Raw genomic sequence first — 13870 nt, 5'->3', positions numbered from 1 at the left:
AAAGTATATTTAATTAAGTATAACGTGTTGCCTATATTTATTTAAAGTTGCACATTTTGATGTGACGTCACATTTCTCAAACCCCCTCCCCTCGTCATACATCGTCACGAATGTCTGACCCCCCCCCCCCCAGGTGCGTGACGTCATTCATGGACGGACCCTAAAGGAGTATATTGTTCCAGATAATACTGTAACATGTACGCAATTCCGCGTACTGTACTTTTCACATAGGGCTCATTTTACAGCAAACATGCGTAGTCTGTTGTTCCAGATGATACCTCAATATAAATGTACATTTGTTTTTCAGACTTTATTGCCTATTGGAAACGTGTGATGAGACAATCCATTCAGAGCTCTTGCTAGGCAGTGAAACCCACGTGTTTTTGAACTTCTTCTTTCGCACCGTACGTAGCTACCGACCGTGCTAATCGGAGGTGAAATAGAATGGCCTTGTAATTGGAGGTATCAAAGAGCTGCTTCTGGATTCCAGTTGATTGTCGTTTATCCAGCTGCTGCTGCTTCCAAAGTTATCCGGCTGCGGTCCCAGGCCGATCCGGCGAAAATGGTAAAGGCGCTCGAAAGGGCTGCAACCAGTCCGGCGATCTCACCGCGGTGTGCGTGTCAATAAAAAAGTAGCTACGCTTGATTTCAGTGTCCAAGCATTATATAAAGCACATTATACACTGCATACAACTATTTAAACTATATGAATACTGCACGTATAGAAATATTGAATGACTAAAAGCTACGGTAGTAAAAACAATATATACGGTGCGATCCGGAAAAAAAGTGCGCTGTGTAATTCGGCATCAGTCCGGCGATCGTCAAACATAAGTGTAGCGATGTAAATGGGCTGTGTACACTTACCTGCAGGGGCAGACACAGTCCAGCAGGGGCAGTCGCTACAGTATATCCTTAGCCCCAGAGTAGGAGGGGGCTGTGGGTTGTTATAGGATCCCCAGGGACCCCTTCCAATAAGAGGGGGCTACGGGGTGTCCTGGGATCCCCCGGAGCCCCCTCTGGAACTCTCTGGAAGGTAGGCGGAGCCAGGGGCTGACGCACCGGTGTTGTGTATAAAAGCCGGACCCCTGGAAGGGTCCGGGGCCAGTCCAAGACAAGCTAGAAGACCAACTAGCTAGGACCCTGGGACCCCTAGCCCCGCTGCCCTTGTAAGGGCCGGGACTCTGTGGGCCAGTGGTGAGACCCTGGGAACCCCCGACCCGACGTCCTTGTAAGGGCCGGGTCCGAGTGGGCCAATGGTCGGGACCCGCACCTTGGCTGGGTCGGGTCAGTGCAGACTCCCCGAGGGCACTCGTAACCGGAGGACCCGGAGCCCTAGCACCCGTGATAGGGCACGCTAGCCCGGAGGCAGTACCTCTCCAGGCAGTAGTTAGAAGGGCCATCGCCCTGTGTAAAGATTGGGCTGTACTGCAGAGTTTGTATTGAATAAAAGTGTTGCCTCCAAGATTCGTCTCCGACTTCCATAAAACCCACTACACAAGTGTAAAAAAGAGCATACATAGTGCGCACATCACAACATGCAGAGGCTTCGAGATTGGTGTGGTAAGTACGGTACAGTAAATACACTTTTTCACAGTAGGATATATATTTTTTTCTATGTGTATATTTATGAGTTTCATAGAGCAAACAAATAAAATAATGACACCACCTAAATACATATCATACAAGAATGTGCAAAAAATATATTAAAAAAAGAAAAATTTACGTTTATGAAAATCCAGCACCCCGTCCCCACTCTCAAAGCCGCCAGATAACACTATGTAACACAATTTTTGTTCCTGGCTAGTAAGTGGTATTTCCTAATTGCTTAAGCCTAGAAACTATAGAAAATGGCTATTATTCCCCACAAACTTTGCTTTTGTGACCAGGACATTGATATTTTGAAATGTATCTATTTTCATTGAGAAAACGGGCAAATTTGTGTCTTTTAGTTCACAAAGTCAGAAAAAAAGAACATAAGAATCAAAATTAATATGTAATTATACTAACGTAATACAAACATGACTACGAAAGATTTAGAAGTGAGTGATTTTTCGAGATTTACGATTATACTGTAAATCACTTTCACAAATTCAGCCCCCAAATGTAGTCTCCCATCATTTTCTCGTTATTCTAACCTTGGTAGCGGCGTTCAAAGTCCAGTATATCCTGGTGGAAGTGCTCGCCTTGCTCCTCCGAGTACGCTCCCATGTTCTCGAATTTATAAAGATGACCATCAAGGATATGGACTTTGAGGGACATCCTACAGCCCATTGTGCCATAGTTCTTCACCAGAGTCTCAACCAGTTCCACATAGTTTTCGAGCTTTTGATTACCCAAGAAGTCACAAACCACTGCGACAAACGTGTTCTAATCTGCTTTCTGCTTACTAGTGAGCTTCTTGTGGAATTAATTGCACTCCTGGATCTTCTTTATCTGTGGTCCGACGAATACACCGGCTTTGACCTTTGCCTCAGACAGCTTTGCGAAGAAGTCTTGAAGGTACTTGAAGGCTGCCGACTCCTTATCTACAGCTCTGACAAATTGTTTCATAAGGCCCAATTTGATGTGCAGTGGTGGCATCGGCACGTTCCGGGTGTCCACCAGTGGCTCCCACTTGATGTTGTTTCTCCACACAGAGAACTCGGTTCGCTGTGGCCAGTCCCGCCTGTGGTAGTGCGCCTTGGGGTCCCTGCTGTCCCAAAGACAAAGATAGCAGGGGAACTTTGTAAAACCGCCTTGGAGACCCATCAGAAATGCCACCATTTTGAAGTCTCCGATGACATCCCAGCCATATTCATCATACTTAAAGGCGTCCAGCAAGGTGTTGATGCTGTTGTAATCTTCTTTGAGGTGCACCGAGTGAGCCAGGAGAAGAGACGGGTACTTGTTAACATTATGGAGCAGCACGGCTTTGAGGTTCCTGGATGAGCTGTCAATGAAGAGGCGCCACTCATTCTGGTTACAGGCGATTCCGATTGCTTCGAACAGACGTGTCGCATTGTGGCAGAAGCAGAGCCCATCTTGACGGGTGAAGAAGCTGCAAAAAGTTTGGTGACGCTTCCTCTGATCTGCGACTTTCATCCAACAAGTTCCACTGCTTGAGCCTAGACGTCAAAAGCTCAGCATTGGACTTTGTGAGACTAAGATCTCTGATCAAGTCGTTGAGGTCTTTTTAGTTGGGGTAGTATGGGTTTCTCTCCTCAGCTCCACCTCTGAAATTGGCATCTGGATCTACAACGTCTTCCTTGCTCTCTGACTTGCTGCTCTCTTCTAAAGACGGCTGCTCTCTCTCCAGGAGTGGGTACGGCGAGCTCATGGCAGTGTGGCACTGGGGTGATGGATGAAGGATAGCAGGTGCACTCATGCCAGTCCGACGTTTGGAAGAGTCCACCATACAGAAGTAGCAGTTACTTGAGTGGTCAGTGGGTTCCTGCCAAATTATTGGGATAGCGAACTTCATGGCTCTCTTTTTTTCCCTTCCCTACCATCCTACAAAAAGACATTTATTTCACCCATGACTAATGTGTAAGAGATTCTCGCAACATTTTTCATTTGATATATTTTTCAATAACATTGAAAATTGTTAAACATTTAAAAATGAAAAACTTTTACAATTAAAAAAATTAGAACAAATTTTATAACGTAAAATTCCGAGCAACAATTGTCAATCTTTCCTTCCAGAGTTTTTTTTTGCATTGCTCGCAGGTGAAAAGAGGTGCCCAGGGTGTGTATTGATCCCCGACAGGCATGCCGACATATGCCTTGTTGGCCTCACACATCTTAGCAGATGCTTCCACAGAGTACTCTTTCGCTCTTGTCTTGATAAATTGGCCGCAAACATAGCAAAATGCGTCTGGCAGATGCTTGCAGCCTCTTGATGCCATCTCAGAAAAATGCAGATATGTATCCACTTAGGCAGCTGGAATTAAACTGAACTGGTGGGCTTAATGCCCCTGTATTTATACTACTATTTGTATTACTGGAAAGTTCTAGAATGTTCTAGATGTTACTCCAAGTTTACTCAGCACTGAATCTATCTGGAATGTTATGGAAAATAGGTACATTTCAAAATATCACTGTCCTGGTCACCAACGCAAAGCTTGTGGGGTATAATAGCTATTTTTTGTACTTTTGAGGCAAAAGCAATTAGGAGATAACACTTACTACCCAGGAACAAAAAATTACTTTGTTACAAAGTATAATCGATGATTGACTGTTTTCAAGTGACAAGGTATTATCCACGCTCTCGGGGATGAGGGGGGGCTCAGTGGGTATCAGGAGTTTTCTTCAGTAGGCTTTGCACTCACTGGGGAATTTTTACATATTCCTCACGGATAAATTGGCATATGAGAAGAACTGTGAACGTCATAGCCCACAGTTATCAGTGTCGCTCACGTAAGCCAATCCAGAGGCAACTTTAATTACAGACGTGTGCTGCTCACCCTGGCTTCATGCAAGCTGTGAAATTGTATTTTCATGTACAGTACTACACTATTGTCAAGCCACATGTTTTGTTTGGTGTACTGATATGATCTCTTGCAGCATCCAGAACCATTACCAAATCATGCAAGTTGTGTGTAAAAACTGATGTTTACTTTTTGTAGCTGTGATATTTTGACCCTATCTGCTAAGGTTTTTTTCACCTGCAGGTAATAACACTCGCAATTCATGGTTTCCTTGGTGATAAGATATTCGGTTTCAGAAATGAACATCAACATTCACTACATTCATAAAATCTAAGTATCAACACCTAAGCTGAACCGTGTCAGACTTTAATGTAAATACATTGAATTAATGCACTTATGCTCTATTTCCTTTGGCTTAATTGCAGTCATTACATTAAAGTGAGCACGTTCGTCAATAGGATTGCAATAATAATTCTTCAGCAGCGCATACATGATTTACGTTCCAGGCCATTCAGAACAAACAATTGATGTGCTCATCTTCTTGGTTCTTTCGGTAAAGTCACGTAGAAGGGAAATAATAAAATAATAAAAATAAAACATAATAAAATATACGCTGCCAAGCTTGGTGGTGTTCATTCAGACGCTGTCTTTCCGACAGACCTGTTCTTCACCTGAGGACGGCTGCTTGCGTTGTGGCCGAAACGTCGTGAGAATTGTATTTTATTATGTTTCATTTTTATTATTTTATTATTTCCCTTCTACGTGACTTTCCCGAAAGAACCAAGAAGATAAATCCCTGCAGTCACGAAAGCTTTAAATCGAAATTGATGTGCTGTGAAGAAGAACCATTGCCTAAAATGTAATCGATTATATATTTCATTTTCAGGGAGTGTTATTGATTAAAATGTTGATTGTACTTTTACATCACTCTCAACGCAGTAGCATAACCGAAAAATGCATTATTTGCATAGGGAGTCTATAATTGTGTTTCACAGTGTAAACCGCGGCCATACGCGACTGTATATGAATATTTATACTGGAGGAATCTTATGAGCCTATAAAACTCTTGCATACACACGTCCAGAAGGAGTAATATGGAATGCTTTTGAACTCATATGTTTCATCTCTTAAAACTCTCCCCTCCTAATACTACCGCCTAAATGTACATATCATTCCTTTGCTATGTTTTGCGTCTTAAAACCAACCAACTTAACGACACAGCAATTGCCGAGCGTAATATTTCGCCTCGATTGTACAACACAATGTTCCCACAAGGTGGCAGCAAAGTCTTCCTGAACGGACCACGCCACGTGTACCAACTTCCAAGGCTTTCTGCAGTCATCACATGGAGCGTGAGATGGCACTGTTGACGCGCAAACCTTTAAAATACTGCGCGATACCCCTCCAGCATACACAAGGAGCGGTTCTCAAGCGGGTGGTTAACGCGGACTCCGTGGGGGTACGTGGCAATGTCCCAGGGTTACGTGATGTAATTTTAAAATGTGTGGAAATTATAGCATACATGAGAGTCATTGATGAAAAATCACGTATGCATCTGCCAATAGAAATAACTAAGATAAAATATGAATCCATACGGTAACCTCGAACGTCATAAAATACCTTTAAAAACTCAACGATCGTAAACAATTTGGTTTCCAAGAGTAACCAGCGAGGGCGAACACATTATGTCACGCGTGCAGAGCGTCCATTGAATTTTGTTTTATTCGTAGTTACTCGCTAGTTAGCATACCTCACAAAATGGACAATTGAATGCAAAATATTGACGTTCAATATTCACATTTATTTCTCAGAACCATGTTGGGTCAAGCAAGGGGGGTACTCGGTTGAAACAACATTCAGCACGGGGGTACAGTAGCCAGAAAAGGTTGAGAACCACTGAGCGAGAGCATCGTATGCATGCATTACATACCTGCCCCACGCCGGACTAATAGATGTTGCATTTACAATGGAATGGGTTTGAGCAGGAAATTGTATAGGGTTGGAACTCATGGAGCAATGAGATCGTTAAGTGTTACCTTAATGTCATTTATATAGCGCCTTAACCAATACGCTTTACAGAGAAGCAACTCACGGTAAATATGAATGTAATGGTGGAGAGATTAAATGAATAAAATAGATGGGAGGAAGCAATGGGCGAATCTGTGATGCATTGAAGGCGAAATTGATAACAGTAAATGATGATGAATTAATTTAATGAATGGGGAATGAGTGATAGAATGAGCGAGTCTACACGCAGCCTGTGTCACCTCCTCCTCTGATGTGCGGTGGGATTTTCTCTGGAATATCAGGTGTCCTCTTGTGAACAATAAGCCATTGTGAAAAATGATAGCTCGGCAAAGCTGGTACGTGCGTACAGACACGTACAAACACAAAGACATAGACCCCTTACAGCCTTAACAGACTTAGCGAGTAGCACCAATGGAGACCAGCACCACACCCGTGGTAGTGGCGTTAGTAACTACATTATCAGCTCAGGGGGCGCAGGAATCGGTCAGGTGGTGCCCCAATATTTGATTTGTTTGGCGAGGTCGCACCTAGGCAATTATATTTGCATAACCACATCATTACGCTCATGGTCTCGAACATTTCACACTGTAGGTGCGCCCCTTCGCAAAATGCAGCCACTACAGCTCCGTAGTACCTCTTTGCAATATTATGTTTGTTTCTCAGTCCACTTATCCTGGTGAGGGTCCGTGGTGGAAGCATGTTGAGTAACGCGGTCCAGACCTCCCTTTCCCTGGCCACAGACTCTAGCTCTTCATGGGGAATTCCCAGGCGTTCCTAGGCTAGCTGATCAACACAGTGCCGCCAGCATGCCCTGGGTCGGCCCCAGGGTCTTCGCCCAGTGGGACATGCCCGGTAGAGTTCCAGGTGGAGTATGTCAGGGGGCATCCTTACTGGTTTCTCTTGATCAGGAGGAACAGCGGCTCGACTCGGAGGCTCTCCTGGATTACTGAGCTCCTCACCCAATCATGGAGAGTGAGCTCGGCAACCCTGCAGAGAAATCACATTTCGGCCCCTTGTACCCGCGTTCTCATCTTTTCATTGATTGCCAAAAGCTTATGACCATAGCTGCGGGTGGGAATGTAGATCGACCTATAAACCGATAACTTTGTTTGAGAATTCAGCTCCCGCTTCACTATCATGAAACGGTACAGTGCCCGCAACACTGCAGATGCCGCACTAATCCGCCAGCCAATCTGCTCCCACTTACCATCACTTGCGAAAGAGACCACAAGGCACTTAAACTCCTCCACTAAGGGCAGCTGTTCCCCCCTCACCTGGATAGAACCATGACCTCTAATTTGGAGGTGCTGATATTCATCCCAGCTGCTTCACACTCAGCATCAAACTGCTCAAGTGCATGCTGGAGATCACAGACTGACGAGGAAAAGAGGACAATATCATCTGAAAAAAGCAGCGACGCCACCTCTATGAACCCATATTGGATACTCTCCATGCCTCGGCTGCGCCATGATATGCTGTCCATGAAAATCACAAACAGGAGTGGAGACAAGACGCACCCTTGGGGGAGTCCAAAACCAACAGTAAAAGATGTTTAATTAACACTAAGAATACGAACAGAGCTCTCACTCCGGGATAAGAGGGACCAGATAATGCACAAAAGTAGTACCGATACATCATACTACCACAGCACCTCCCACAAGACGTTGAGGGGAACACAGTCATATGCTTTCTCCAAGTCTACAAAGCAGAGGTAGACTGGAGAAGCATACTCCCAAGATCTTCAAATATCTGTGAGAGGGAAAATAGCTGGTCCATTGTTGCACGACCATGACGGTATCCACATTGTTCCTCCTGAATCTGAGGCTCGATTTTCAGGCGGAGCCTCTTTTCCTGCACTCTGGCATAAGCTTTACCTGGGATGCTGAGGACCGCAATTTGCCAATACAGAGGTACTGCACCCACCTTCCATGCAACATTGAAGACGCATGTTAACCACGACAACTCCTACACTTTCCAGCGCTTTCAAAAACTTTGGGCGAATCGCGTCCACTCCAGTAGCTTTACCACTACGAAGGCCCTCGAACGCCACAGCGACTTCAGCAGCCTCCTGGGAGGAGGGCATGTCCACCAGGTTGAGGAGCTCCTCAAAGTGTTCATTTCACCTCTCGATTATCTCCTGAGTTGAAGTCAATATTACGCCACCCTACTGAAATTAGCCTGGGCTACATCCCTTTGACTCCTCCTCAGGTGTCGGATATTTTGCCAGAACATCTTTGAGGCTGCCTAGTAGTCCCTCTCTATGGCCTCTCCAAATTTCTCCCACGCCCGGGCTTTCACTTCAGCGACTGCTACAGCTGCCGCCCTCTTAGCAAGCCAGTACCTTTCAATCGAGTCAGGAGACATTTTTTTCCGAGCATAGCTCAGAAAGCCTCCTTCAACTTGACAGCTTACCTCACCACTGGTGTCCACCAACAGGTCCTAGGGTTGCCGACATTACAGGCACCAGTTGCCATCAGGCCACAGCTTTTCACAGATGCATCCACAATTGAGATCCTGAACATCGTCCACTTGGACTCAATGTCCACGCCCTCCCTTGGAGTGCAGGGAAGCTTTCCCGGAGGTAGAAATTGAAATATTTATGCATTGGGTCTTCCATCAGACGTTCTCTGAAAACCCGCACTATTCATTTGGGCCTTCCACGTCTATCTGGTCAGTGCCCCAAGCATTGGATCCGACTTACCATCAAGTGGTGATCAGTTGACAGCTCTGCCCCTCTTCATCCGAGTGTCCAAAACATACAGCCTTAGATCCGATAATACAACTATAAAGCCAATCATTGACCTACAGCCCAAGGTGCTCTGGTACCAAGTACACTTATGATCATCCTTGTGTTCGAACATGGTGTTTGTCATTGACATTCCGTTACTAGCACAGAATTACAATAACATCTTACCGTGGGGGTTCAGATCGGGGGCCATTCCTCCCAATCACGCCTCTCCAGATTTTCCATATTTCCCACGTGATCATTGTCGCCCAGTAAGATTATGGAGTCGGTAGGTGGCACTGTCGAGCACTGCACCCACCAAGAAGGCCGAATACTCTGAACTACTGTTTGGTGCATAAGCACAGACAACAGTCAGAGTTTTCCTTTCTGAGACCCGAAGTTCCATTGAGATGACCCTCTTATCCACTGGGACAAACTCCAACTGAACAGCACCCAGCCAAGGGCTTGTGAGTAGCCCAACACACGCCCGGGGCCTCTCACCAGGGGTTACTCTGGAAAAGGAGAGAGACCACCCCCAATCGATAAGTTTGGTTCCAGTGCCAATGCTGTGCGCTAAGTTAAGACTGACTATATCGAGTCGGTACATTTCCACCTTCTCCACCAGCTCTGGCTCCTTCCCCCCAGCGATGTGATATTCTACATCCATCGCCAAGGTCCAGTCCGTCGGAGACCATCCCTCTCCCTGCCATACAGGCATTGCACCCGCCCACAATATTGTTACTGGTTAAATTAAATAAAAATATGGAACGTAAATGAAAGCATTTTCAGAAAAAATGCATTTAAAATCGGGTTCAGATAATTATTGTTACGGGTGTTGGCCGTGAGCGGGAATCAATCTCGTGTCGCTGGGTTAATATCGCAGTGCGCACCTACAACTAGGCCTCGGCAAGGTAAGATAAAAGTTAAAATGTAAAAACAAGTAAACCCATAAAAACAAAGTTTTTCACTCTAAATCCTTTATATGCGTGGCGGCTAGAGTCCTCTTGTCCTCTGGCTTGAGATGGCTGCAATCTATGGGTCAGATGATTGTCTGCCAGTATTAAGCAATTGGTAATTAAATATTTAATTTGTTTTCCCTAAACAGTGTAAAATTTTGGAAAAAAAATTTCACGAAAATTAATTGTCACACACAACGAGTCTGTGTGGAAAATGTCAGCTCGATTGGATCACGGGAAGTGGGTTAAAAAACGAGCGAAAGATTTGCACGGTCCTAAGCAAGCAAGCGAACTTAATATAAAGGATTTAAAATATATTCGCCTGTGGAGGACGCAGGGATCGATCCCGCGACCTTTGGCATGGGAAGCGAGGGCGCTACCAACTGCGCTACTCCGCCACGGCCTGTGGAGGGGTTACGCTCTGGGCTCCTATACTGTGACGTTCAGCCAAAGCCATGAATGAGTTCTATTTGAATAAATGTAAAAGAATATTTTTTTGCCTAAAAAGTGTAAAATTTTGGAATTTTTTTTCACGAACATTAATTGTCTGTCACAACGAGTCTGTGTGGAAAATGTCAGCTCGATTGGATCACGGGAAGTGGGTTAAAAAACGACCGAAAGATTTGCACGGTCGTAAGCAAGCAAGCAAGCACGCAAGCAAGCAAGCACGCAAGCAAGCAAGCACGCAAGCAAGCAAGCACGCAAGCAAGCAAGCAAGCGAACTTAATATAAAGGATTTAAACAACGAGCCTACCTTTACCCTACCTTTTACCTTACCACAATACAATCACTCTACCCTACCTATTACCCTTCAGCAGGTAAGGTAAAAGGTAAAAAGCAACGAGCCTATCTTTACCCTACCTTTTACCCTTACCCCATACAAATTACCCGATTACAGGGTAATTACTAGGGAACTACTGCACATGAACAAGGTTTATAACTGTAAATGCTAGGTAGAGTGCTTTATTAATATAGAATACCCTCGATGATTCCAATTTTAAACGCTTGTTGTTGTTGTCATTGTTGCCGTTGTTGTTGTCGTCGTCGTTGTTGTATCCTCAAATCTTGCAACTCAATTTTTACCCACTTTCTAATGTGGTATCAACTGCAAACTTCGTACTTATATCATACTGATGACAAGGCTATATTCTATCATTAAAAAATATATATTTCTTAACATTTTTTTATATGTTATGTTTCGGCTTGGGTCTAATTGTCCACGGTCAACTGACGTTGGCTGTAATTGGCCACGGTCCCTTACGTTATGGCAAGCTTCGGGGCCACTTCCTGGAGTCGTGGAGTTCTGCCATTAATAGTGCATTTAATAAAAGAGTGTTTTTAAAAAAGTTTTTTTTAATACTACTTATTAAATGGAGGCCACGGACTGCGCCACGGAGCTTTTAGCGGTAAACAAGGCACCGTATTTACCAGGTAATACTTTGCGCTACCTTTACCCTACCGGGTATTTCTTCCGAGCTACCTTTACCCTACCCTTTACCTTACCCCTTGGCATGTCGACACCTTTACCTTTACACTTTTACCCGGTAAAAAGGGTAAATTACCTTACCTTGCCGAGGCCTACTTACAACAGCGCCACTGCTCCCAACGCGGACATACAATACTAAAACCACCATTTGCTATTAAGTATGGGTGATGTCACCACGGTGCTTGTACCAGGCTAGGTGCACTTTCATGTGAAGTGTCGAAGGCTCGTTGTCAGGTCACGGGACAGACCCAGGTGCCTTGGGCTTGACTGACTGAGATGACTGATGATGCACCACCTGTGCTCCCCACTGTGCCACATTCTGTTTTTTATCTGCCTTTGGTCCTTCGCCCTCCGTTGTTGTTGGGGAGTGACTGCCTTCAACTGCCAAGTAGCATCCTTCATGAGCATCCTACATAGAGGCCGATCTTGACACTGCTGGTACCAGTCTTCGGCACGTCCAATCAGCTGCATATCTGTAACAGTGTGAGTGAGCGCTATCGTGCCAGGTGAGCCGAAGTAGTGAGGTTACATGAGGTAAGGGGTGGTTAGGGGGGAGAATCCTCCAAAAAAAACACCTTCTGGAAGCAAGAGCACCACTCAGTCTAGCCTTAATTGAGGGCGGGATACAAATTCGCCAGTCAGGATATGCCAGGTGAGGGGGAAGTCGACAGGGCTATGCGTGAACGGTGGCAGGTGTTGCCAACAGAAAAAATCTGGTTTAATATAACGAATGTTCGAGGTTCCAATGGGAGGATGATGCGAAGTTGATTCACTGGAGCCGAGCGGTGAGAGGCAAATTTCTGACACCCCGTAATCGGCAGCTGATTGGCTGCCTGTTGGACGGGGGGCTCCTGGAGAGGACCAACTGCTACTGCAGGGCGGGCGGCTGAGTCACCATGTCTGTGGCTGCGTTAAGTTGGTTGGGGTGCTGTTGAAGATGCCAACCAAGTCCCGAGACTCACCGCATGGAGTTACTTCGCTGAGTTATTTAATGTGCGGTTAAAAGCGTTGTGGTACAATAAAAGCGGATTGCGATGGAACCACCGATCTTGCTGATATTCGCCAAAAAGATGAAGGGGGCATGTAAAATTATGACTTGATCCATGGATCGATTGCCAATGAATCGTCACGGCAAATAACTCGACTAGCCTGGTATTTTTTATTTCAAACTTTCGTGACTGCAGGAAGTATAATTCTTTGGTTCTTTCAGTAAAGTCATGTAGATAGAAAATAAAATAAACATAATAAAAAAATAAAAATACAAATTAAAAACCAAAAACTCACGACGTTTAGATTACAACACAAGCGGTTGTCATCAGGCGGAGAGAAAGGGGAGCAAGCCTCCAACTGCAACTGTTTATAAAGGCTTGAAATGGGCGCAGCCCAAGTGTCAGAAGGAGTGGGGGACAAGAGGTGTGGAGCAGCATGAATGGACGAGCCAAAGCTGTGAGTGGGCGGGGCACAAGAGCCGTGGAGCCAGCTCTGAGCGGCGAGCCGCGCAGTCCAAGTGTGTCAGCAGCATGGGCGGGGCAGCTAATGCTGATGCAGGAGAAGAGAAAGAGGAAGAGAGAGGGGGCAGAGATCGGGGTAGAGATATGGGGGAAGAGATAGATGAGATAGGGGGGAAGAGGGGTATATATGCATCTCGCTCCACACATCCACACTGCTGACGGTGGAGGTTGACAAGAAATTACAAATCAATTTACGACCCAAAGTGGTTGATGACATCTTTCCAATGATTGCTGAGTTTATAACCATCTTCTCGGTTGAAATTGTGGCTGTGTCTATATATGGGGATGGCTTCATTAACGAATCATTATTGATAGCCAGTGTCTATCTCCTTTGTGGCTGGCTCACACTAAATAGATTTCTCTAAAACTATGGTACTTTGCAAGTCTACTGGCTATTATATTTTCTCATAAATTTTGACATCCATTATGATCATTGGATTATGATTTCCATTTTTATCTTAAACGTTATTCCATGAATGCACAAACGTCTATAAAAAGTTATGTAAAAATCGAACATCAATTCTGTTGTATCTGTAATTCGTGGATTAGAATTTTTAATAAAATCGTACGTTTTCAAGATGGCTGCCCAATCAACTTTGAACTGGGTGCCGGATCAACTGAGCGAAAACGATACAATCAGCCTCGATTCACAATCCACAAGACCAGATATGGGCAAAGACATGCCCCCTTGGCAAAAGTCATGCTCACTTCCATATGTAACGACTCTGACACACGTTCTTACTTAGAGCCTTTAT

The sequence above is a fragment of the Lethenteron reissneri genome, chromosome 16 (assembly GCF_015708825.2).
Source record: "Lethenteron reissneri isolate LAM-NWPU_2019-01 chromosome 16, ASM1570882v1, whole genome shotgun sequence".
NCBI lineage: Eukaryota > Metazoa > Chordata > Hyperoartia > Petromyzontiformes > Petromyzontidae > Lethenteron > Lethenteron reissneri.
This window is presented reverse-complemented; position numbering follows the sequence as displayed.